Source organism: Alligator mississippiensis, chromosome 3, assembly GCF_030867095.1.
Source record: "Alligator mississippiensis isolate rAllMis1 chromosome 3, rAllMis1, whole genome shotgun sequence".
NCBI lineage: Eukaryota > Metazoa > Chordata > Crocodylia > Alligatoridae > Alligator > Alligator mississippiensis.
In genome coordinates, this window is record NC_081826.1 from 124446287 (window position 1) to 124473738 (window position 27452).

Here is a 27452-nt window from a genome sequence, read left to right on the forward strand (position 1 = left end):
TCCCAACGATTTCAGGCACAAAATGCCTTTCTTCAGGTCTGGGAATGCACGTTGTCAGTTCTGGCAGACACCACCCATGCCAGAGGTAGTTGATTAACTGCAAGTGTGCCACAAGTGGCATGGGCAGCTTGTGTGTGGGGCACACAGCAGATTGGGGAGGGAGCAGGGAACACAACGAGAGATAGGGCAGAGAGCAGACAATGGATCAGGCAGGAAGCACAGAGCAGGGAGCAAAAAGCAAAGCAACAATTTGGATAGAGGAAGAGGATTAGATTATCACTCGGGGGTGGGGGAAGAGAGCATAAGGTTTTATTTGTGGCATGCTTATGAAAAAGGGTGGCCCTTACTGGCCTAAAATAAGCACCAGCTAGAACAATTATTTTGTTTAATCCCATTATGTTAATAGGTGTGATCCCTTAAAATAGGAAGGAGGCAGTAAACCTGTGGAGCAAAGACAAGTTAGCAGAAATATTAAAAGACCAAGTGAAGAAGAGTTGATATAATTAAAACCTAGTTATGTAAAAGAATAAGACCATTAAGTAGAAAAAAGTGTCCTTGTCACCTGAAAACCAAAGAGGTTAGCAGAAACAGTAGGTGAATTGTGATGATCCATAAAACCCCTGTCTGTGTTAGGACAGAGAAGATTTATTAATGTTTGTTCCCAGGCCGGTCCTCTGAAGCTATTGCATAGGTTTCCTTTGAGGACAAGGATTGTGAGGTCAAAGATAGAGTAGCTATTCTACAAAATACGCTTTTCTTTTGATGATATCCTTTGTCATCTTTCTGTATGAGTTCATTCTGGAATGCTGTCGTTGCTTAGTTTTACCTGCATAGTTTCCATAAGGGTATTGGGTGCATTGGATGATACATGTCACATTCTGTAAGAGGCATGCATAGGATCCATGAAGTCTGATGGTTTTGTTGTTGGATGGAGTGAAGGGACTTAATCATGACAGTGGAGATGTGTCAACAGGTTTTACTTTTGGTGCCTAAGCAACATCTGCTTCCATTTGGTGGGCTGGTCAGAATTGGCTTCTGGTGACAAGTTTGCTGACTTCAGGGTGTTGCTTGAAAGCCAGGAGAGGTGTGGTTGGGAACAATGTTGTTTCAGTCAGGACATTTTAGGCTAGGGAAAGCTCTCAAAGATACTGAGATCTTTGTTTGATAGGTCTGGCATAAACGCAAAGTATGGCAGCTGCTGAAGTCAACTGGAATCCTTGTAGATAATATATATCACTGCAACCAGTTCCAAGGAAAATAGTACAAGCTCTTTGAAATGTGAAGATGTCTTTCTCTCTCTATTCCAGAAGCTCCTCAGACATTACTATTATTATTTTCAAACATTGGTATAACAGTTAAAGAGACTTAACATTTATTGGTGCTGGGGTATTTTTATTGTAACTTTCATCCTTGTATGTCAATGCATTGAGGAATCTGACTAGAAAACTAGTATGTAACCATTTTAGCTTTTGAAGGTTATTTTATACAATATTAACATAGTAGCAGGAATATATGGGCGCTTGTACAAGTGATGAAAATTGCCCATTTTTGTGGTTTAATCATGCTGTACATGTGTGAGTTTTTTTTTACGATTTAAATGAGTTTGTTACATAGCAAACTAAACCTCATCTGCATGTAATTTAGTTTGCAAAGTAGCTGTTTGTAACATTGCAGCCTTTTGACCGCGTGTCCCCCCTCATGGGAGAGGTGGCCTGAAGGCAGAAGTGGGTGACGGCCCTGATCCTTTTTTTTCTTTTCATGGAGCCTGCCCTTGTCTCCTGTGGCTGGGGAGGTGGGGGTGAGCTGCTGGTGGCCTGAGCAGCCTCTGAGCTGCGGGGGGACCTGGTCCTTCTGTCCATGGTGGCGGAGCCCCCCAGGGCCACTCAGGTGGGGTGCTAGTGAGCTAGGGGATGCCCCAGATTGTAGCCAGTGCCCACTAGATCCACCTCTTTCCTGATCCCACCTGCTGAATGCTGTTCCCTGGGCGGACTTGAGGAAGGGTTGGATCTGGTGGCTGCTGCCTCCGAGCTGGGACAGCACCCTTCTGCTAGCAACCCTCCTGGGCAGCTCTGGGAAGCTCTTTTGCTGCAGAGGGAAGGACCATGCCCCCCCGCAGGTCAAGGACTGAGTGTTCTGGGGGCAGCTCACGCAGGCAGGCGCCACCATTAAAAAACAAACAAACAAGTGGTGAGGGGCCCAATCCTTTTTTTTTTCCATGGATTCTGCCCGCCTCTCCCACAGCTAGAGGGAGAGCTGCTGGCAGGCCCTGAGCTGCAGGGGCCCCCAGTCCTTCCTTCCATGGCAGTGGCACCCCTCAGGGCCACCCAGGCAGGCAGTTAGTGGGCAGGTGACTGTTACCAAATTTGCCCATTACTTTGGGGTGTGCTCATTTATTAAAGGATAGTTTCTAGGGTCTTGGTGATTTTGTCAATGTGCTGCTTGTGTTACTATACGGAGCTGTATTTCTCCCTTCTGCAAGCCCTCACCCCCAGTGGAGCTATCTTGCAGGACTCAGTCTCAATGGGACTGTGTTCCTCCAGTCACCTAATCAGTCATACACACAAACACACGCAAATTAACGTGACACGCCTGACCTGGCCGGGCTGATCAGTGTGGACAGGCTGACACCCTCATATACCAAGAATCAGTTCATAAGAGCAAAAATAAAATGCAGTCAGACACAAGCACACAGGTGAACAGAATCCTTCTGAATCCGGCTGGGTGTCCAGCTGACACCCTCATGGGCCAGCATTCAGTTCATAAGGGCACGTCTGAGTCAAACTGGGTCAATCAGCCTGTACAAGCTGATCCCCTTATGTGTTTCAAACTCAGCACGTCCCAATCTTTGGCCTCTTGATGAGCAGACCTCACAATATTTTTGGGCTTCACAGGGATCTTTAGCTTAGGTAAAAGAAGTGTTGCTGCAGAGCCCGGGAGGAAAAAGAAGCAGAGAAGGAAAAATATACCCAATTACTACCAGTTTGACTATAAAAGTTATTTATTGCTAAGCATATGAAATATATAATAGTACTAGTAGTAATAGACATGCAAAAGAAAAAAAAACACAAACAATGACAATACTACCCTGGTTTCACTAAGTATTTGGGGAAACTTAGTTCAAGCTTAACTGATACAGTTCAGGTTCAGAAGTTTATGCCTAGAGAGGAGAGAGAGAGTGAGCGAGCGCTGGAATCTCACCTAGTCCATGGTACCCAGGCTGCAAAGCTGACAGGCACAGTCCGTAGCACAATCCTTGAAGAGAGAGATGATCTGTTCTTCCAGCGTCCCAAGAATGACAGGGGATGGTGTCAGCACAGGAGTTTTCTTCTTCTTTCCTTTTCCTTCTTTCCTCCTGCTTCTTCTTCTTCTTCTTTAAGCACACACACTTACAGATTTTTATACCCTCAGTTCAGCTGCTTTGAAGCACCCTCAGTAGTGTAAATCATTGTCTTTTCTATTGACAAGGGGTTATCTGGTTTGGACCATCTCAGGAAACTGATTGATAATCAGGAAACTCTTAAGATTAGGGAGTAACCCAAATACTTGGGAGCCAGCTTGAGATTCCTATGGATGGCAGATGTACTGATGGGATATCTCATGGTTTCTTCAGGAACAATAAATAGCTTGCAGCATCAGGACTTTGGATTTTTACTTGTTGTGCACAAGCCTCATCTTAGCATGACTTTTCCAGATCTTACTATAGTCTTTTAACAGACTTAAGACAATTATTGGGGTGCTCATAACCTTTTGTGGAGAGGACTCCCACCAGTCGTCTCGGGAAACGTATGACAACACCTGTAATTAGGGCTCCAGCAGGCTGGATGCTGTGATGAACCCTTAATCATTGTTCAAATGTTGCCCATACCCCCTCAGACTCGGTCTCTTGCCTCAACATTCCCTAACCCGGCAACCGAGTTTTAGTCAATCAAGTTTAAATAGGCCTCCCATAGTGGGACCGGGGAATGTACGGCCCAAGATGCCTATTAAACATAGAGCTGTGTGTGTGTGTCTGGGGAGGGGGGGAAAGTCCTTAGCAAATCCAGATTAGAACTGGTCTGATAAATGCTGAGCTGGGTGTGTGTGAACATGGGTTGATTAACATTGGAAGCACAGATTCCCCATCATGCAGTGCTCTCCTGCTTCTCTGGTCCCAGAATTCACTGCAGTCTCTACTTCAGGCTTTCTGTTCTCCATCTCCCATGTAAATGAATGGTCATCTGGTTCCATCTCGGATGTAAATGAGACCTAGGGCAGTTGATTCACTCTTGTCACCCTTATCTAGAGGGTCTTAGGTGCGTCTCTCACTGCATCTTAATCAGTTTCATTTAGGTAGAGGAGGGGAGGGAGGGGGGGGTGAGTCCTTTGTGAGTCAGACAGACTGCATCCTGTGCCAGGGTTGCCCAAGAATACAGAGCTGAGGCGTAACAGTGACCCAGCTTGATTCAACTGTTCCCCAAGCCCGAGCTGGGGCAGTACCTGTGCAGCTAGCAGCCCGCCCAGGGGGTACCACCACTGCAGAGGGGAGGACCGGGGTCTTCTGCCACTCAAGGGCTGCTTGGCCTGCCGACAGCTCACCCCCCCCCCCCCCCCCCGCAGCTGTGGGAGATGCAGGCAGGCTCCATCGGGGGGGGGGGGGAGGGGGAGGATAGGATCCCTTGCCATAACAGTGATGGAAGCCTCTAAATTGAAACGGTGGGTTTTTAGTCATTGCAATTAAAAAACACACCATTTCAATTTAGGGGCCTAAACCCTCATTACGTGTACAAGTGTCCTCTATTTTCAATTAAAAAAAATTTGCATGTAACGTGCAGAAAAACTTTTTTTTAGAACCAAGGCAATGAAGTCTCGATCCTATGTAAAGTCAACAGCAAAATTTCTTTTCATTTATGGAATTTATATACCATCTTGTATTCAAATAAGAATTACTGGGACTATCGAATCAGCACTACAAAATGAAAACGTTCTTTATAAAAAGTCTCATTTACCCCAACTGGCAATATCTTCTGATAACAACCTATTTTTTTCTTAATACAAAAGCATAAAAATACATTTTTAACATCAGTGACCACACAGGAAAGCCCCAAAAGTCGAGGTAATATTTAAACAAGTGCTTACAGAGCAGTCAATGTGTTCATGCCTCATAAAAGTCACATACTCATCGCAGACCACATATTTGCTTTCTTTTATTTTGTGTTTGATTGTTTATTTTTCCCCATATAACAAAAACCATGAATGTGCTTTCTCTGAATTCCAAACCATTTTCATGTGCGTCACCCAAAACAACCCCTCTCCTTTCTTGGTGTTTACCTTCTTCTATTGCTATTAGACAGTTAACTATGTGTATACCTTAAGGTTCCAAATTGATTCACTCTTAAGGACTTCAATGACTACAGTCATAGAAGTCCACGGAGTACCACAGAGGTGCAGGAGTCCAGTTGTACAGAAGCGCTTGATTTATCAGGGTCTTTCCAAATACATTTTATTATAGAATCCTACATTACAGTGTCCCTATATTGGCTTGACACATGATGAAAAATATCCTTCTTTCTAAGATAAGTTCACCCCAGTGTAACTCCACTGATGTCAGCAGAGTTACACCTCAGGTTAATTTTACCTAGCAACTATCCTCAACTACATGGGAAAAAAGTACTCTATACTAATAATGTTTTTGAGATAATGAAAAACAGATACTGTAACAGAAGAAATATGTGCGTCAAAAGCCAAATTGGCCTTGATAATTACTAAAACATTGCTAATGTGGGAGGTATTTGAAAGCGGTGTTCCAGCTAGATCAAATCAATTCAGAAATAATTAACTTGCTATTTAAGTTCAACTAGATCATTTCAATTTCAGATAGTTTATGGTCTTCTGCAATCACATCTCACCAAGAAGAAAAGAAACAGCAGTGATGTGATTGAAAAGATTATTATACAATTAATTTCTATGATGTAAATAGTAAATATTATTCAAATATGTAGTAAGAGGGAGACAAAAATAATATGTAGTAAGAGGGAGACAAAAATTCTCCTGTTACCCCTGCCTCTTAGCACGTGCTGGAAACCTCCTGAGAATTGCATCTTAATTAATAAGGTACATTTCCTGCTAGATGATTTGAGAGTTAACTCTACCATAAAAAGGAGAAGATGGAAGTAGTTTTTGAGGCAGGCAGGTTCTGAACACAGAAGCTACTTTTAGTTTTGAATACTGCGGTAAAGGAAACTTGGGGGAGTCACAGATGAGGACTGCTGTAGTGTTGTTTTAGAATTTAGCTTCTTGTTATAGAAAAGCCTAGGAGCAGTGGCCTTTGAAAAAAAACCAAAAAACTATTCCATGAGTGCATTGCTTTTTCTACACAGCTGGCTGGAGACTCTACCAGCAAAAAATTCATAACTGGGACCAGAGTTTTATAGCACCTAGCACATTAGACCCATGTAAAAACATGGTTAATGCTTGAGTTTATATATAACTGAGTGAAAAAAAATCCCCATCTCTGCACATAACAGTGAAAGAGACTCCCCCCCCCCACCTAATAACTCTTATCAACAAGAAAAATACAAACTGATACCAGAAAACCATGGTGGTCCATATCACAGTTTAATGTAGGTAGCATGACGGTTGATATGACTATAGAACCACAATTGCCTCCATTAAGATATGTATGCTGAGTTCCAAAATAAGAGGGAGGTTCCAAAATAGTGACAGACAAATCCAGGAGAAAGTCCTGAAATAGATTATAAGAGCTACTGTGTCAAAAAATGTAGCTCTATAGATATTATGAAATATAACACTGACTAAACCAGCCGCTTCCATAGACAACAGATCATTTTAAAGATCGATGGAGGGAAGCAGCCTCTGAACTCTGTATTTAGACTGATGTTTGTTTTATGTGAATTATCATCTAATAGTAATTTGTAATGGCTGAAGATCTTAATATAAAAGAGGAAAAAAAAGGCAATAGGTGTGAGATGAATGTGACATCTGAGGCACTGAGAATGTAACTTCAAAATTGACATGACTTCAGTCAAACAAAACTGAGCACAAAAGCTGGCTTTTGTATATTAGGTAAGTTGATTTAGTGTGATTGCATTTGAAAGTCAAGTGTTCCCCCAATACTTAGAAATGCATGACAGAATTTCTTTTCACATGTCTGGGATGTTGAAGTGTGGTTTGCCTACTGCTTATACTATTAGTTTTGTAGTTCATTACTGCCTCATAACTGTACATCCTCCTGATTTGGCAGTTGTTTTATATCTAAATTCAGTATTCACAAGTCTTAGTTCAGAAATTCTATATAGCATGTTGTCTGCATGAATTTAGTCTCCATATCCATAAAGAGTATGACCGTGGCATTTCGGTGTATAGACCACATCCTTAGTTTTTACTCTCTTTTGCTTGGCACTTTCATTGTAGATGTTGGCATCCTGGATAATGTTCTCCAGAAACATTAAAAAAACCCCCACAAGTCTCTTTGAAGATCAGGTGGAAGATGTGCTTCATAGATTGTAAAGCTGGAAGGGACCTTCGTCTAGCCCCCTGCACCAAGCAGGAAAGATAACTGGGGTCAGGTGATCTCAGCAAGGTGACTGTCTAGTCTCCTCTTGAAGATTTCCATGGTAAGTGATTGCACCACCCCTGGAGGGAGCTTATTCAAGTCTGGACACCCTGACTGTGAAGAAGTTTTTCCTAATGTTGAGCCTGAATCAATCTTCCAGGAGTTTGTGGCCATTACTCCTGGTTTTCTCCTCAGGTGCCCTGGTGAACAGTTGCTCACCAAGCCCTTAATGTACTCCCCTAGTGTAGCGGGAAGCTGCTACCAGGTCCCCCCCAGCCTTCTTTTCCTTCATACCCTCAGAATAAGCTGTAAAGTGGATATCTGTCTTGGTGATACATGGGATGTTGACTCATAAACTTCCTGTAGTGCTTACCTTTCCCGAGCCCTTTTTCCTCCCTTGTTGCAGCTAGACACATTAAGTACTCACTCTAACCTCTGACCTACCTGTATTGTATGTGTGTAGAGGAGGTAATTAGAAGGGAACAGTAAAAATCTATTGGCAAACCTCAACTGTGATAGATTAACTGGCCTGCATCTACCAAAGCATTTCAAGCAAGGCTAAGGATGTCATCTGCCTTCTTTACTCAGCCTTGCTGAGACTGCAGCTGGAGTTCTGCATCCAGTTCTGGGTGCTGGACTTCAGGAAGGATGTGGAGAAGCTCAAGAGAGTCCAAAGGAGGGCCGTATGCATGATTAGAGGCCTAGAGACCAGGTCATATGCAGAGAGGCTGAAAGATTTGGGATTGTTCAGCCTACAGAAGAGAAGACTTAGAGGGGATTTGATGGCAGCCCATGATTGAATGGGTGTCTATATCACACAAACCATGCAAGTAACCCACTGACTGCTGAACAGACTGCCATCTAGTCAGATCCATTATGAACATCTGGCTTGCTCTGAAACACTGAAAAGAGCCAAAAGCAATGTGAAGGACTTTTAATACTAGATCTCTTCGAGATCTGAAGGCCTGTAAGGCTCTCAAACTGCGTCTCCATGAAAATCTCCCCACCTTGTCCACCAATGAAGACAACATAGAGGAACCCCAGAAAGGGTTTAAAGCCACCATCCCTACAGCCTGTGCTGAATCCATTGGCTATGCCAGCCACTGATGCCCTAGATGAAAGCAATGCCAAGATCGAAGCCCTTCTTTACTGGAAGAGAAGGGCTCATTCCGTTTGGCAAGATAATTAGGGTTACCATACTTCCAAGTCCAAAAAAGAGGACACCTGGTGGCAGGGGGGATAGGATGGGGGGGGGGGAGAATAGGGGGGCAGTGACATGCTGATGCTCTGCCCCTGCCCGTTCTGTGCCCTACACTGACAAGCCACTGTCCCCTCCAGCCCTGCTGCTTCCCCTCACTCCTGACCCAGTGACCTCAGCCCTGCCAATGCACTTCACTCCCAAAAAGAAGTACCCTGCCCCTGCTCTCTGCTGGTGCCCCTCACTCCTAGCCCTCAGCCCCCTGGCACTGCCAGTTCCCCACACATCCTACCTATAGTCACCTGCCCCCCTCACAGCCCTGCCTGTGTCTGCCACTCCTGGCCTGCAGCTTCTGCCCCTCCCAGCCCTGCCAGTGCCCCTTATTCCTGACTCACAGCCTCCTACACCCCTGACCCTACTGGTGCCATTCATTCTGGCCCACAGCCCCTGCCCCCTGCCCCTCAGCCCTGCTGGTGCCCCTCATTCCCAACCCTCTGTGCTCTGCTCCCTGCTGCTTCTGATTGCCCTCTCCCTGCTCCCACCAGTGGAGCAAAGCAAAATCGCAAACTCAGCTCCTGATTGTGCAGGTGCCACACTAGGTATTCTGGGAACTGTAGTTCTATCTAGCAGTGGCCATATTTGAAACAGACCAGGGGAGGGAATCCCAGACATTTGGCTTGCATTTAAGAAACCTGCCTGGATGCAGCACAGGGGGCCAAAAAAGAGGACAAATCCAGGAAAACCTGGATTTATGGTAACTCTAAAGATGATACCTCATTTCAGCCAAGATCCAAGTCCTCCTTGACTAGAAGAGAAAGGCTCATTCTGCTTGGTAAGATGATACCTCATCTCAGCAGAAGAAGGGGATGTATCAGCTCCTCAAAGTTGAATCATAAAGGAGGACCTAGGAAATCAAAAATCAGTATTGGCAAGATAAAGCCAATGTGATCCAGGTCCAAGCTGACAAACATGACATATATAGCTTTTTTTAAGGCAACAGAAGCCACCTACAGCTCAACTTCCCATGCTCCTATTTCCTGTAACTGCAGGATGGCTTGATGTTCCTTGACACTCATCTATCATGCTAGATGAAAAGAGCACTTTGAGGCATTCCTGAACCATGAGTTGACCATGGTGGATACCACCATCAAATCCATCTCCCAACACTCTGAAAGGGGGTCTCTCACCAACCCTCTTATCTTAGAAGAAGTCCGTCATACCATCAAGGAAACCAAGAACAACAAGGCCACTGGACCAGATGGCATACCTGCTGAAATGTACAAGGCTGACAGTGAGGGACTTGTTCTGAGACTCCACTAATTTACTCCCTGCATTTGGAACAATGAATAGATCCCTGAGGACCTGAGGAAAGCCAACATCATAACTACCTTCAAGAAAGATGATAAGTTTGTGTGTGGGAACAAACAAGGTATCACCCTCCTTTCCACAGCAGGGAAATTCCAACGTATCCTCCTGGACTGTCTTCCACCTCTTGCTGAGAGAGTCCTGCCAGAATCTCAGTGCATTTTCAGATCATCCTGTGGAGCAATTGACATGAGATTTGTTGCCTGCCAGATCCAAGAAGAGTGTCAGGAACAACATCAGGGCCTGTATATGGCCTTCATTGAACCTACTAAGGCCATTGATTATATCAATTGCAAAGCCTTGTGGAGAATACTGGCCAGACTTGGATGTCCTGAAAAGTGTATCAAGGTCCTGAGGCTTCTTCATAACCAGATGACTTTGACGATTCTTTATGGTGTATGGGAGACAGATTTATTTGTCATCGAAACTGGGGTCAAGCAAGGATGCATCATTGCCCCAACTCTGTTCTCCATTTTTTGACAGTCATTCTGGTTCTTATTAAAGATGGCATTCTTTCTGGAATTTACATGGAATACTAAATTGAATGGAGGGCTCTTCAAACGTGGGATATTTTTGCTCAAAGAACAAAATACTCAAAACACCCATCTTTGACCTTCAATAGGCTGTTGACTGCACACACTGAGGAAAACCTCCAGACCATGCTGGATCTCTTCAGAGAAGCCTACCAAAGTTTGGGCCTCTTTCTCAACATCAAGAAGTTCTCTATTAGCCTGCCCTGGGTCATGAATACCACCCTCTGTAACGTGGCCTGCACCACTACGCTCAAATCAGATTTTGAACTCTTTTATCCTGCTCCTTAGTCTGGTCCCTGGGTTCTTTTGCTCCACAAGATTCAACTGAAAGCATAAGCAGTCACATAATAGCATAATACGTATGCTTTTAACTGGGTCCCAGCAACACAAACCTTGGGTTAATCTGCAATACGGAGCTCAGCAGAAAGCATAAAACAATGCAAATGACCATTCACAAGCCTGGGTTAGTTCTCACTAGGCCTGTGCGAGTTGGCAGCAATCTGATCCGGCTTTGGATCTGGCTGCTTCAGATGGCAGCGATCCAATCCAGAGCTCTGGATCAGTTTCTGCTTCAATCTGGCTGAAGCTGCTCCGAAGCTTCGGAGCTGGTTCGGAGATCTGGCTATAGGCTATAATGGGGGAAATCAATGAAATATCTATAACTTTGTTGTTTTATCTCTGATTTGGGTGCAACATGCAGGGGTGGTAGCCTCTGCTGAGAGTATGAAGCCTGCCAAGTTTCAAGGAGATAGGTGCATGGGTTTGGGGAGAACTGCACCCCAACTTCTTGAAAGCAAAACTTCTGTCACATCTATATGTTACACCATAGAGGGATGAAAACTACAGGGGTGGTAGCCCCTGCTAAGGCCACAAAGCATGCCAAGTTTCAAGATGATCGGTATAGGAGTTTGGGGAAAACTGCACCACAAGCTGCTGCCAGGCAAAACTCATGACACAAATGACCCTGTGTGTGTTAAGGTGCAGCGGGCTGAAAACTGCAGGGGTGGTGGCCCCTGTTCAGGCCCTAAGCTGCTGACAGGCAAAACTCGTGATGTGGGTGGGTCTGTCTTGGGGCATAGGGGGGTGAAATCTAGTGCAGGCTTGGGTGCTGGGCCCTGCCAGGCCATGAAGCCTGCCAGCTGTGTGTGTGTCTCACTGGGGGAGTAGGTCATCCGGGGCCCTGCACCCCAAGCTGCTGACAGGCAAAACTCATGATGTGGGTGGGTGACACTGTGTGTGTGTTATGGTGTGCCCTTCCTGGCACTGGGGCCTCTGCGCAACATGGCAGTGTGCCCCAGTGAGGTCTCCTCCTCCCCTACAGCCTCACGCCTGGTCCTCCACTTTACGTGACAGCAGGTAAAATAACTTAGCTGGCTCAACACCAGTAGTATCAGCAGCAGCAGCAAAGATACCCAAACGGAACTGTCACAGAGCCTTTCTTTTTATAAAGGAATTGACAGCAACAAGTAAAGATGTTGTGTTGTGTTGTGTTGTGTTGTGTTGGACATATGATGTTATTCATGGTGTGTGATGGCTTATCTTATGTTTTTATGTCTATATGTGTAATATGAAAAAAAAGGACTACTTAAAAAAATGTATCTTTGGAAGCTTGAGGGTTGAAAACCCCTTTATCAGGCTGAGGAAGTACCTGCAGTTAGTCCTGGATGGAAGGAATAGTAAAGAAGCCAGAGGCTGGCCTGGCCCACGATGCAGGCAAGAAAGCCAGTCAGTGAAAATGGAAATGGAGGTGTCAGGGTGTGAGGGACAGACTGGGGTGGGGGGTAAGAGGGACAGGGGGATGTAGTAGTGCAAGTAAAAGTGCAGAGGTCCCTGGGGTGTCAGATGCCCCCCAAAACCAACCAAACAACTGGCGTGCAAATTGCTATTGCACTAGGCCTGCATGTCAGTTAGACATGCCAAGGTGGGGCTTGAGCTCAGTCTGGCTTCAACAATCAAGGACAATAAAAAGTCCTTCTTCAGGTATACAGTGGGCAAAAGGAAAGCTCAGAGCAACATAGGGCCCCTGCAGGACAAATCAGGACAGTTGGTGGTTGACATGGGGAAAAAAAGCAGAGCTCTTCAATGAGTTCTTCGCTTCAGTATTTCTATGTACCGACCAAGCCAATTCCCCCACCTCGATCATTGACAGATGTCCACGTGGCACCAGTCCGCCTACGGACTGAAATAGTTAAGGAGCTCCTGGAGGAGCTGGATGGGTACAAGTCAGCAGGCCCAGATGACCTCCATCCATGGCTGCTGAAAGAATTGGCCAGTGTCATAGCTGAGCCACTGGCACAGCTGTTCGAGCACTCGTGGTGCTCTGGCCAGGTCCCTGAGGACTGGAGAAGGGCCAATGTGGTGCCCATTTTCAAGAAAGGGAGAAGGGATGAGCCGGGTAACTTTAGACCAGTCAGTCTTACCTCTTTTCCTTGGAAAATGCTAGAGAAAATAATCAAAGAACACATTTATGCAGGCCCAGCAGGGGAAATGATGCTGAGGGGAAACCAGCACGGGTTTGTCACAGGTAGATCCTGCCTGACAAACCTTGTAGCCTTCTATGACCAGGTCACACGCTGCCTGGATGCGGGAGCCGAGGCTGATGTCATCTTCCTGGACTTTAGGAAGGCCTTCGACACAGTTTCGCACCCTATGCTCACTGGGAAACTAGCAGACTGGAGTGGACGCCTACGTGGTCAGGTGGGTGGCCAACTGGCTTAGGGACTGCACCCAGAGAATGGTGGTGGATGGTTCTTTCTCGGCCTGGAGGGAGGTGGGCAGTGGGGTCCCGCAGGGTTCGGTCCTCGGACTGATATTATTCAATATCTTCATCAGTGATTTGGATGAGGGCGTGGAGAGCAAGTAATGGGGCAAAGTTAGTACACCCAAGGGCAGGGAGCAGATTCAGGCTAACCTGGACAGGTTGGATCAATGGGCAGAGAGAAATAGGATGCAATTTAATAAAGATAAATGTAAGGTACTCCACCTGGGAAGGAGGAACCCCCAGCACACCTAGAGGTTGGGGAGTGTCCTTCTCAGCAGCTTGGAGGCAGAGAGGGATCTTGGAGTCATAATTGCCTCCAAGATGAACATGAGCCGGCAGTGTAACGAGGCCATCAACAAGGCCTATCACACCTTGTCATGCATTAGCAAGTGCATGACTAATAGAACAATGGAGGCAATGCTCCCCCTCTATGCATCACTGGTCAGGCTGCAGTTGGAGTATTGTGTCCAGTTTTGGGCACCGCACTTCAAGAGGGACGTGGGGACTCTCGAGAGGGTCCAGAGGAGGGCCATTCGCATGATTAGTGGCCTTCGTGATAGACCCTATGGGGGGAGGTTGAGAGAGCTGAACCTCTTCAGCCTTCACAAGAGATGGCTGAGGGGAGATGTTGTGGCCGCCTATAAATTTATTAGGGGAGGTCAGTGGGGAATAGGGGAAGCACTGTTTACTAAGGCGCCCCAGGGAGTGACTAGGAATAACGGTTGTAAACTACTTGAGAGTGGATTTAGGTTAGATATTAGGAAGAAATTTTTCACAGTAAGGGTGGCCAGGATCTGGAACGGGCTTCCAAGAGAGGTGGTGCTATCACCTAGCTTGGAGGTCTTCAAGAGAAGGCTAGATAGTCACCTGGCTGGGGTCATCTGACCTTGGTCCTCTTTCCTGCCAGGGGCAGGGGGTCGGACATGATGATCCATTGTGGTCCCTTCCGACTCTACAATCTATGAATCTATGAACTGGATGGGACTGGCTGTTTCTCTTAATGTATTATTCTGCCCTCCAAGCCCTCAAGTAGGATCAGTTCTCCTAATAGTGCAGGTTCATATTTTTCCTGGGAGAGGAGTGAATGCATACAGACTTGCAAAATATATCCTGGTCTAATTTAATTTATACTTTGCATGCAGCTTCTGTTAATATTTTGAACATGAGTGGGGAAAATAGCAAAGGCAGCAGCAGCAAAATGTGGTATTCACAGAAGTATAGTACATCTAAAGATGTATTGTAAAGCAGCACAGTCTGCCAATTTGAAGGGGGTGGTTCTATTTACCCAAAGTCAGTGTCAAAAGTACCCAGCTGAAACTGAACTCTGGCATGACTGAAATGATGCTGATGTAAAGAGGAAAGCCCTGAAAGGTCTTGTACTGTTGAGGTGCAACTACCCTTAGTACACTAAATTGTCTGCAGCCGTCACCTCCTTTCAAACTCCTCAAATATTATGTATGCCCAAAAAGCCAGGATGACAAAACACGCCCTTGAGCAAAGAAAGGTTAGCCTGAAGTCAGGCAGAAAGCAAGGGGTAGCACCTTATAAACTGAGTCAGAGATACATAAGCTTTCATGAGTAAGAACTCACTTCATCAGATGGCATATCTGACGGTAGAGAAGCATGTAATTTAACCTGAGATGTTATTATCCATGTTATTTGGTCCAGTGATGATGTGTTGACGAAGGGGCACAGCTTGCATCTGGGTCCATTGGCAAGGCCTAGTACTCTGGTGAGAAGAGGAGTCACATAGCCTGTTACTTGAGAGGTTTTCTTCTGAGGTTGGGGAGCTGTCTGAAAGCCAAAAGTAGTTTCTCCCCTATTCTGTTTGCAGCTACACAGAAGATCCATCCCATACTGGTTTCAGATATGCCTATTGTGACCCAGACATTTATGATCACTGGGCTTCACATACTCATTTTTATAGAAAGGGAGCCACATATCCTGACTGCTTCACTTAGTACAAAATATAGCAGTCTGTTGGTAACCATTAACTTAGATTTCTTGTCTTCATTCCCTCTGCTTTTACACACACACAAATCATCAGGCTAAACAAGCTGTCTCTTACAGGTTAGAAAACAGGTCAAACATGCAAAGTATTTTTATTATGATTTCTATTTTAAAACAGTTCTGAAATGCTTTAAGATTAGAATGAGACAGACCCATGTAAACTCTGCAGGAATCATGAAGAGAATTTATGGGTAAAGGTGGAAAGTGCTTTAGGGAGACTGGGATGGAGATAAGGCAACTGTAGATATTGTGGAGTTTAATTATTTTCTTGTTATATTTCATGGTAAAATTTTAGACCGGGCTACCCATATAGCCTACAAACAGTAGCTAAGCACTTTTCTAAGAGACAATCTAGTTGATATTTAGTAGAATTTGCATTCATTTTTCTCCTGTTTCATTGACACATTTGTTTCCCCAGAAAAATACTATTAGGACATGTCATCAAGGAATATTTTTATAAACAACTCAAGGCTAATAAAGTTAATAGATACAATTAACATGAATTTATCAAAAGCAAATCATTCTCAATCCACCAGATTTCCTTCTGGTGGTAGGTGTTTTTTCTGAGTGGGGGGAGAACAGTTGATGTGATATACCTTCTCTTTAGCAAGGCTTTTCACAACATCCCCTATAATATTCTCATTAGTCACCTAAGGAAATACAGTCTAGACAAATCAATGCAAGATGCATCCATAACTGATTTGGATTGTTTTGCTCAAAGAGTAGTAATCAGTAGCTGAATGTCTAATTAGGAGGAAGAATCAAGTGAATTTCCCAGGGGTCTCTCCTGAGTCCAGAATTGTTTAATATCTTCATTAATAATTTGGAGGATGGGATTGAGTCTGCAGTTAGCAAATTTGCAGACGACACCAAGCTGGGTGGAATTGTACCTACTTTAGAGTAGCATTTCTCAACCTGTGGGTCCTGACCCAAAAGTGTGTCACAAGAATATATAAAAGGGTAGTGGTGCAAACTTTAAAAATGGATTCTCCTTTAAAGGAGAAAAATGGGAAACTGTGGATCTTCCCTTGCAGGCTGGCAGAGTTCCAGTCTGCAAGGGGCTCCTTAGTTCCCCCCATACCCACCCTCACCCCCTGCCCCACACTGGGGTGGCTGAGGCTTGGGGACGGGGGGCAGCAGATCTGAAGTGAGGGGCACTAGATTGGGACTGGCCATTGATGTTTACAAATGGGTCCTGGTACAAAAAAGGTTGAGAACCACTGGTTTAGAGCAGGGGCTTTCAACTTTTTTTAACAAGTGTACCCCTTGTGTCTCAAAGTTTCAGCTCATGCATGTACTCCTTTGTATTTTTTTTCCCTGTTTTTAAGAGGGGAGGCAAATCAAGGCCCCCACGGTGAGGGAGGGAGTGAGGCTGGGGGGGGGGCTTGATCCCCCGCCACTATGGGGTCCTATGGGAGGGGCTGCAGCCACTCCAGAATTTTCTGTAGCCCCCCGCCCCCAACCTCCCTCCTGGTGCCACTGCTGCCTGCTCCGAGCACAGCATGGCCCAAACCCCCAGCTGAGAGCAGCCCAGTGTAGCTCTGGCCCCAACCCACAGCAGCAGCCTGCCCTGCCCTGTGCACAGATCCAGGGACATGTGCCCTGCCATGCCCTCCCAGGGTGTGCGTACCAATGGGAGCTGCCCTGCCTCAGCTGAGTTCCACGCTCTGCCCTGGCTGTGCAGTGCCTGCCCCAGCCCCAGTCCCACTCCCACTCCCGCCCTCACCATGGGGGCCTATGGGAAGGGCTGTAACCACGCCAGAATTTGCCATAGCCACTCCAACCCCCCCTCCTAGTGCTGCTGCTGCCTGCCCAGAGCACAGTGTGGCCCAACCCCACCTCTGGGAAAAGCCCAATGCTGCCCCAGCCCGCAGCGGCAACCCATCCTGCCCTGCACACAGATCCAGACGCACACCCCTCCATGCCCTCCTGGGGTGCGTGCAGCAGCAGCACTTGGAAGGGGGCCAACCGGGGGTGGGGGGTCTCAAATGCGGCAGCCACTGTTGCCACCATGCCCCATGCCAATTTCCTATGGCTAGTTGCTCGTGCAGCTCTGTGGGCTGCTGATGGGCCTCACACCTGGCCAATTGTGCACCGCCGGGGGAGGGCACAGAACACACTTCATCCCACTGCCATTCAGACCCTCACAGCTCTGTGAGAAGAGAGTGGCTGCAGCAGCTCCTTGCAGTCAGATATTGTCTGAAGGTGGTGGTTTGGCAGCCAATCAGGAGAGTGAGCTGTGGTTGGGGTGGGGAGGTGCTGCAATGTGCTGTGTGGGGCTGGTTGTGCTTGGCGCGCCCCTCTCCCCCCAGGTAAGAGACAAAGTGTGGAAATGCTTTGGGAGAGATGCCGTCGCTGTGCCTGGAAGCACACTCCATCCCCACCCACCTGCTTACACATACCCGCTATGACCTTACTAAGTACCCCTAGGGGTATGTGTACCCCCAGTTGACAGCCCCTGCTTTAGAGGATAAGATTTAGATTCAGAATGACCTTGACAACCTGGAAAAATGGTTTGAAACTAATTGCCTAACGTTTAATAGGAATAAATAAAAGGTTCTCTATTTAGGATGGACAAATCATATAATAAAATACAAATTGGGTAGCAATTGACTATATTTTAGTCCTGCAGAAAAGGACCTGGGACTTATAGTAGACCATAAAGTGAATATGAGCCAACAATGTGCTCTTTTTGGGTTTGTTTTTTTTTAAAATGCCAATAGCATAGTGGGCTGTATTAATAAGAGTGTCACTTGCAAGTTAAGGGAAATAATTCTTCCACTGTACTCTGTCCTAGTGAGGCTTCACCTGGAGTACTGCATCTCATTTGGGGCATAGTACTTCAAGTAAGATGTAGACAAATATGGAATGCTCATAGCTAAGCAAATCTAAAGATAGAATCCCAAAGACCAGCAGAGCAGAAATCCCATGAGTTGTATTACATAGCTTGGGCCAATATTTTCCTACAGCTAAAGGGAGTGGAGAAATTGGACTTCATTATGTAAGAACGAGTTGGACCCCTGATGCTCTGGATGTAGTATTGCCCATCCCTAATGCCTTGTCAGGGAGCAGATATGAAAGGTTTATACACAGGTTTTGGAGCTATGATTTTTAGTGGTTAACTCTGAGCATTGCTCTATAGCAATAATATACAAGGATCCAAGTGTACTTAGGGACTTAACTGATATCAGTGATAAAATGTCACAGTTAAGATAGGACTGTCAATCATGGGAAAATAACTAAAACCAATAAATGAAAAGAAATAAATGGTAAGTTAGGTGTCAAAGGGCATGGATTGACTAGCATTCATATCTCTTTAAAAGGGCTGGGGGGGAGGGAAGATTTATAGTAGTTTAGTGGTTTTACCCCATGGTCTGACTGGTACGGACTGGAAGGGTTTTTGCCTTCCTCTGCAGCAGGGGGCATGGCATGCTCCCTGGGATCTCATATATTAACAACCCTTTATAGAAGTAGGTCATTGGCAGATGTAGTTACTCTGATTTACTCGTGGCAGGTTAGATTGTTACATCTTGTGTTGTGTCAGAGTTGATGGTGATCTTATGAAGAGTTTAGATTAGGGATTGTATGGGATGGTTAGGAGAGGGATGATCCTGCCTCAGGCAGGGGGTTGGACTACATGGCCCCTAGAGAGCCCTTCCAGCCCTACTTCTCTATGATTTCATCTCTTCACACTGTTCAACAACAATAAGTGGAAGCTAAAGTTCAGTAATTTAGTCTCTGTTTCATTCAAAAGTAAAGAAATACAGGCTAGCTGCATTCACTGTAGGATGGGACTGGGTAGAAGAGAACATTATAATTAGGCTGACTAGAGCGCAGCATGGCCCAACAACACCCCTGCCTCCACCACTGCCGCTGGGAAGAGCCCAGCACTGCCTCAGCCCTGCGAAACTTCTTTACTGTCTGAGCCCCCAGGGCCTAAATCAGACTCTTCCCAGAGGTGGTGCAAAGCCCCTTGAGATCCATAACATGTTGGTGCTACAGCAGCTCAAATGCTGTTTTAAGATGCAGTGTGCCCGGACAGAAAAAGTGTGGATAACCACAGATACTCACTCAAGGCACTCTTGAGTCGAGCAGATCTGACATAGCCAATAATTTTAGGCCACTGGGATTTTTCTTTTCTTTTTTTTTAATCTACTATCATTTCTACTGACTTTTTCTGGAGCCCATAAAAGCCAGAAATAATTATAACTGAGGAGGCAAAACTTCACAGTTAGGATAACTGTGTAAATAATGCAAGGCTATTTAAAGATTTATGAATGAATACATATTACAGTAACAATATCTCACACCACTACAGTAATAATATCTCGCAGCACTATCTCTTCCCAGCTTCCCAAATCTCACTGCCTGCCTTAGCTCAGGGGTGACATGTAGGGGGTGCATGTGGGTGCACGTGCACCCCCGAGCATGGCGGTGCATCCCATGCAAAAAGGTATCATGGACAGTGTTGGCAGTGCCTGTGGGCAGTTGCTGCTTGCCACCCCATTACCCGCACCACCAACAGCGTCTTGGGCGGTCTGCGATCCCCGCTGGTCACCGTTGATGCTGCCAGTGGTGGCTGTGAGGGGTTGCTGACCCTTGGTCAGTGCTGGCCACCCCCACTCCCCCCCACCAACAGCGCCAGCAGCGTCTGCGGGAGCTCCCTGCTACCGCACTCCTGCCACACTCCTGCTGCGGCTGTGTCCCCCCCCCTCCCCAGCTGCCGGGGGCACACACTGTTCATGCTTCAGCTTGCTGATAATCTTGAAAGTAGCAGTGCATTTCCTGTTTATATGTTTTGGTAACTACTGCTAATGAATATATACAAAGATGTTTCTTTAAATATGGCTGCATTTGTTTAAAAGCTCATGAATCATTTCATAGAATTATTTGAATAAACAGGATCAAGGGCACACTCTCTTAATGTCTGCTTTTTAACCTCAATACAGTAAATGCCTTTTTCTTCATAGTATAAGTCTTGTGGATCAATTTCCCCGATAGGTCCTTGAAGAATTAAAGCCCTTAACTACAGGCTTACCTTTTGTCACACAAGTTATCCCACTCAAAACAATCTGCTCAAAGCTAAGTGAATGCAATAAAATTGTGGCCTACAAGCTGAATCACTATTTGTTAGTGAACAGTTGTCATTGGGCACCTGTGAAGCTATAAAGCTAACTGACAAGATTTTGGTCTTGCAGAAAAGGACCAGGGGGTTACAGTGGACCATAAACTGGATATGAGCCAACAGTATGCTCTTTTTGGCTTTTAAAAATGCTAATAACATATGGGCTGTATTAACAGGAGTGTCATTTATTAACAAGAGTTTCAGATAAAGCTGAACCTATGAAGTTGAGTTCTACTTGACTGAAACAAAAGCACCATAAAGGAAAAATTGTCTCAGGGCCTACTATTGTGTAACTGGGACAAAATGATTTCTATGGATGTTTTTTCCACTTAAATAAATTTATTTTGAGATTTTAATTTTTACTTTTAATCAAATTTAATTTAATTTGCTATTTGTCGGACAAATAAAGTCATAGCTGTGTTTCAGACTTAGGGGGTTTGTTGGATTCTTCTTTCTTTGCCCTTCCCTCCCTGACTGCCTCTTTCACTGGGAATGTGGTGTTGAAGAAATGAGACATGGAGCAGAGAGAGAAAGGGGGGAAAAAGTGCACCAAAAAAGAACTAAAGGAGCATTTTCAGATGAGCCCGTACATGCATCTTGCCATGTCTCAAAGCAGTTTGAGATGCAGCAAGAAGCACGCTGGGAACAAAAAAATATTCCCTGCCTCCATGGAACTGGCTTGGCCTGATGATGCACGGGGCCTGTGCACGCAGGACCTGCCATGACACGCGGGCCCCATGACAAGCCCTAGGCCTTGGGTGACAGCCTGAGTGGCCTGGAGCTGCCTGAAGGCGCATGGTGCCATGCTGAGCTGGGCTGGGCCTGCCCAATGTGGCACAGACCATGTGCCAGGCAGCTGGGGCCAAGCTGTGTTGCCCTGTTCCATGGGGGGGCTGTGCCAGGAGGGTCCTGAGCACCCTGATGATTGCTGCTGCTGGGGGGGGGGGCATGTGGGCCCTGTGGGGGGAGGCTGTGGGCCTTGTTGGGGGGCAGTCTATGTGCTGTGAAGGGGGCTGCACCCTGTGGGGGGTGCAGGGGATACACCCCTCCTGAGCAGATCTCCCCCACACAGCCCCACCACACCCACAGTATCCCTACATTCCCCTCACACCAGTCCCCTCACCCAATCTACCCACAACACCCGCAGTCCCCCCACAATCCACCCACAACACCCACATCCTCAAGCCACCCCCACAACCCCCTCACCCACATACCCAGCCACATACCCCCCAAACCCTACATACACCCACAAACTCCCCCAACCTCCCCTCCAAATTGCTTTACACTTGTAAAAATATCAATAAAACATTGCTCTACTGATCTCTCTGTATATAGTGGTGTTTCATTTTAATAGCAGAAGAACACTATTTTGGGTATTTTAATGAGAGAATTTGGATTTATTATTAGAGTATTTCCAGTTTTTAAATAAGGAACACCTGGATTTCTGCTGGTGAGACAAGTGACGAGACCTGGGAAGAGGAGCTTATCCAGGGCGAACACTTTGGACCCAGCTGGAGGGCAGACGAGGTGGCTGACCTGTTGGCCATTTGGGGCCAAGAGGACATGCTTTGACAGTTCAAAGCGGGCCACTGCAGGGAGCACATCTTCTGGGCAATAGGTGGCAGAGCAGGGGAGCAGCCATGGGGCCACAGGTCCAAGGGTGTGGATGCTGTTGCCGGTGGCAGTAGGTCACAGCCAGGCAGCAGCGCCCACTAATAGACTCCTGCAGTGGGTAGAGGGTGCAGGAGCCACTCCAGGGTAGGGCTGCTTCAGCAGTCCAGGTGGCACAAGGGGTAGTGTCCCCAGATACCAAGTGGATGGGCCTCAGAAGCTCCTGAGGGCAAGCAGCCCTGAGCTGCTCACCAGGTCAGGTTTTTATACCGCTGGAGCAAGCACAGGTGCTGCCCCTAGCCTTTAGCTCCCCCTGGCTGCAGATCTGGGAGGAGCTAGATGGGCTTTTTTTTGCCCTAAGTGGCACAACTTGCCCCACACCAAAGTGCATGTCTAGACACATGCACTGAGGCAAAAATCTCTGGCACAAATTTGTGCTGCTCCTATTTGAGCTGCTGTGAGTGCACGTGCCTGCATGGGTAGACAAGCCTAAGGGGGGAAAAAAACCCTTTTAAAAACCTTTTTTAAAATGGAAGTCTCAAATTTCATTAGAAGTTTTTGGAAAATTGGATCCTTTTTTAAGGAGGAAACCACCACTGTTGAATATTTTCCTTAATTTGTGGCCTTCTGTATTGATTATTTTTCCTCACTAATTCCATTCAATACAAACTCAATCCTGTGAGTTGCTGAGCATTGACTAAATTGATGACTTAGTAGTGCATATTTGTTTTTGGCTACAAATGTTCTCAGAGTATTGATCCCATTCTAGATTATGTAAAATGGAATTAGCATGTATTAGCTAAGACAGTATAGTCTGATTTCTATATTCTCATTCAGAGAGGACACTCAAATCAGCTTCAGAGGCAGTTTTAAAAATAACTTTGGTATTAACCATTCAAAGCCAATATCACATGCTGATTTAAACTAATCTGGACAGATGATTGAAATGAGAAAGTCTCATGTACTGTTTGAAATATACGGAAGTAGAGAGGTGATTAAGGGGTCGATGCTTTCTCACTCCATTCAAAAGGCCACTTTCTGCTGTACGTCTTTCACTTACAAGGTTTGTGCAGACCGGACAGTTACCTCACATGCACAAGCAGTTGTCATGCTCCATGCAAGCTGCTCTTGCTTTTCAATGCGAGGACATGCAGTACACTGATATAGCTCTTACACTCCCAGAAAATTGAGCTTTTTCATGTTGTCACATCTAATCATTTTAGTTGTCTGGCTTGTTTTAGTTTAGGTTTATAATTGCATACAATCTGCCCAGATTTCTCCCAGGGGAAAGTCATATTCTAACTGAGTTCCTGAAAAAATGTTTTTACCTATGCTTCTAGTAGCAATGTCTGTCTCTGTTCCTATTTATTCTAAATTAATATGAATTTTGTGCTAATTCATTGGAGTCCTTCCATATGGTTCTACTGATTCCTGAGGCTTTTGATTTCCCTGATACAAAATTGATTTCTCACTGATTGGATTCTATTTTAGAGGTAAAATTATTTATCAAGTGTTTTGTTGCTATTTCATTGTACCTTTATTTCATTTTGACCTTTAAAGAGGCAGAATTAAAATGTTGTTTTCTTTCCTTAACTATGAACATACACATAAAAATGATAATCAAAGCCTCTTAACTGTATCTTTCATACTCCCTGTTTCTTGTGCATGCTCATGGCATGTCAACAAGGATTGTGTGTCTGCTGTTTGGGGCTCTATCTCTTGCAACAGATCCCCGTAGTCACTCTCCCTGTTGTGATTTGAGCACAAACTTGCCTTATTCAGGAGAAGCAAAAAAACAGACTGCTTAATGACACACATCCATCACTTCGTTGTGAGCTTATTTTCACTGTACTTGTCCCTCCTGCCCTGTAAGCTGTGTGTTGCTGGCATTCATGTCCAGAGGTGCTCTGAAGAGGTCTGCTGCCTGAGTCTGAAGACTAAGAATTTAAGTCTCAAAAAACCCGAACAAAAACCCATATAGTGCCAATGGGAGACGAATTCAGCTGTACAAAGTACTCAGTACTTGGAAAGATGGGAAAAACTTTTGATGTTGTTTTTCTTTAAGGTCATATAAATATCTTTTATTTTTTTTACCCCAGCAGGGACTTTGTGAAATTTGCTCTGTGAAATTTACAACACAGTAGAAGGGAAATAAAACCAGAGCAGGACCCAGCTATCAAAGAAAAAATTCCACTTGCTGTGAGAAAACCTTGATCCAGTCTCTCTCTCCCTCCATGGGAGCTTGGCTGTGGAGGGACCCTTAAGGTGGAATTTTTTGCTTTGCTGCTTACTCATAATGGGGAGCCTGCTGGTGAGAAGATGAACAGGCTATCTGTAAAACCTGTAAGAAATAACTAGAACAGCCTGAACAAGTAAGAACAAGCAGTATATTTTTTCTTTGTGGGAATCACATTTTTTGTTTGTTTCATGGAGGAGCTGGTGTTCCATGAGAGGAAAAGAGAAATGACTCAATTTAAGTTATAAGTTTCAATTCTGCCCCCCCCCCCCCCCCCCCCCCCCCCGCACACACTTTTAAGGACAGTTTTAGCATTTCAAAAATTAAGTTGTCATTGGCAAAGCAAGGCTGGGAGAGACCACTGTTGTATCACCAGTTTAAATGAAAGATGCAGGAAAACTACAAATGAAGCCACTTGCCACCTGAATCCTCTCTTTAAATGAACCAGAGGAAACTTATACCCATGGTACAAAACAGAGGCTGCCTCTGAAATTCCTTCTTAAGTCTGAACTCATTACTCAGGAGAAATCTGACTTGATTGGGAGTTACCTAAATACTGTGGCGCTCAATAATCTCTGAGAGCCAAGGGACCAAATAGAAGCCCACTCCATTGAGTGTATAGGTTTGAACTCATCAATATTGTATAACATGGACCTCTGCCCAACACACCAACCTTTGTAAATGTCTTAAAGATACAGTTAACCATGGGAGGTGGCAGATGTGCAGGCCCCTACTCTAACTCATGGCGGTTTATGTAAAGTGCCATGAGTTAGTACAGCCCCTGTGACCCAAAAGACATTCACCTGTTGGGTTGGGAGTGGGTGGGGGGGAGGGGGATTGAGCTCCACTTTGGAACTGATTGAGCAGAGAAGTCTGCCTGAAGTCTTTTTCCCCTACCCCGCCCCACCCGCCCTCCCAGCTTGGGTACTGTCTGCAGGAAGGGAGGAGGGAGAAAGGTAGGGGAGAGAGCTGTGGGCTGGGATTTGCCTGGCCTAAGCTAGAGGGAGGGAGGGGGATTGTGGGGCAGGGAGGCTCCAATCCATGCAGCACCCCTTCAACTCAGGTTGGGCAAAACTCAGCCCACAGCTCGCTCCCCCTCCCTTGTCCCCCCTCCCTTCCTGCAGAGAGCACCGGGGGCAGCCCAGCCCTGTTCACATAATGGATTGACCCTAGGGAACCAAAGTTCCCTAAGGTGATCCAAAGTAGAGCACCTTCATTTGATCCCTCATTTGATGAGGGTTAATTTGTCATGCAATCGGCTACTTATAAAAAGTGCTCTGTACTGTGAATGTGTCACAGCACAGCTGCAGAGCACATACAGGGGGCCAATTGCATGATAAATGTAACTTTGGTCTGCACCCTATATCTTCCTTTACCTGAAAAACATAACACTAACATTTAACAATCAAGATTAATATAACATCATATTTAAATAAATGTAAAAAAAATCTACTAAATAAAAAAAAATATCTAAAGTGCTATTTCACAGCCCTTGATGATCTCCCCTGAGACATCAATACATATTAGGCAGCTCTATGTCCATTAATTCTAGTTTTGCAATATTCAGAAATCTCAGCCTATTTAGGTGTTACCGTTTTGTTGCCTTTAAACAAGATCCTTTCTAGTACTGTGAATGCTCTTACTTAATTTGATGATGGGATGAGAACAGTTCTTATGATTGCTCTACTTAATTTGATGACAGGATGGGAATAATTGTGGACATTATGTAATAATAGCCATGAATGCTTTTTTTGGTGTCTCATCCTAAGCAGCAGCTCAGGAAATTCTAGTCCATTTCTTCTCTTAGTTTGACTGTAGATTTTTGCTCCACTGCACTTTTATCAAAACCTGTAGAAAACAAATTTAAAATCACCAAACCCCAGGTTTGAATCCTTGCAAATTATACATTTACTGAATAATAACCTTTGTATTCTGAGGTGTGGGGGCCCCTTTTGGCTATGAAATTAAGTAGGTTATAGTCATTTTTAGCTAATGTTGATATGACTTTTTTAAACCCATGGACAAAGAAGCTAGACCATTTTCAGTTGTAGCAGATGACAGAACAAGGAGCAATGGTTTCAAGTTGCAGCAAGGGAAGCTTAAGTTAGATGTTAGGAAAAGCTTTCTCACTAGGAGAATAGTTCCTCACTGGGACAGGCTACCCAGAGAGGTGGTGGAATCTCCATCCTTGGAGGTTTTTAAGACCGGTTGGATAAAGCCTTGGCTGGGATGATATAGTTGGGGATGGTCCTGCTTTGAGCAGGTGGTTGGACTAGATGACTTCCTAAGATCCCTTCCAACCGGAATTTTTTGTGATTTTAAAGCAAGGGCTTCATTCTTTCTCTCATTGACCTTATTGACATTCATTATTTGTTAAAGATCATGATGTATAAGGCACTAGTTTCTAATTTTGATCATACTGTTGAAAGAGGTATGCCAATATCCTTGAATGAGGGGCACAGCGAGAGTAAGAGGGGCAAGGCTGGAAGGCTAAAGTGCAACATTTTAAGCTTTGAGGTACGAAGTGCCACATTGGCTCCCTCCAAATAGATGTTGATTGACACCTGCAAGGCATGGGCATGGATATGGGGGAGACTGGAGGCCACAGTTATTGCCCTGCAGGCAGTTTAGTGCCTGAGGACACAATTGGTACCAGTCAGGCACACAGAGCACAAGATAGTTGTGGGACTGAGGCACACTGGCACACTGGGGCAGCTTCACATAATATTTTCAATTCCATCAAGGTGTGGCAGATGAGTTAGAAAAGGGAGGGTACCCTGAGCAGGAGTTGCTTGGCCTTGGGGGCATGTTACAATAACACTGTCATAATTAAACACCTCTGCCTGAGTTAGCTGAAAAAGTATTAGAAACATTGAGTGTTTTTTAAATGATATTTGGTCACAAATAAAGCTATTTTCTGAATCTCTTCATTTTGGCTGGTACCCATTGCCTCTATATGCAGTGTGATGTACTGTTTAAACCATCGCTGTTTGGATAGCACATTTACAGGACTTCATAGTTTCATAGTAGTTAGGGTCAGGAGGGACCTGAACAGATCATC

The 27452-nt window shown here is 45.3% G+C and overlaps 1 long non-coding RNA gene across 2 annotated transcripts in view; it reads left to right on the top strand.

The window, feature by feature from the left end:
• Positions 1–27452, top strand: part of LOC109283888 (uncharacterized) — a 103095-nt gene that overhangs the window by 41886 nt on the left and 33757 nt on the right. For both annotated transcript variants that reach the window (XR_009460846.1, XR_009460847.1), the window contains exon 2: positions 7411–7613. This is a non-coding gene — a long non-coding RNA (uncharacterized LOC109283888). The remainder of the gene's footprint in view (positions 1–7410; positions 7614–27452) is intronic.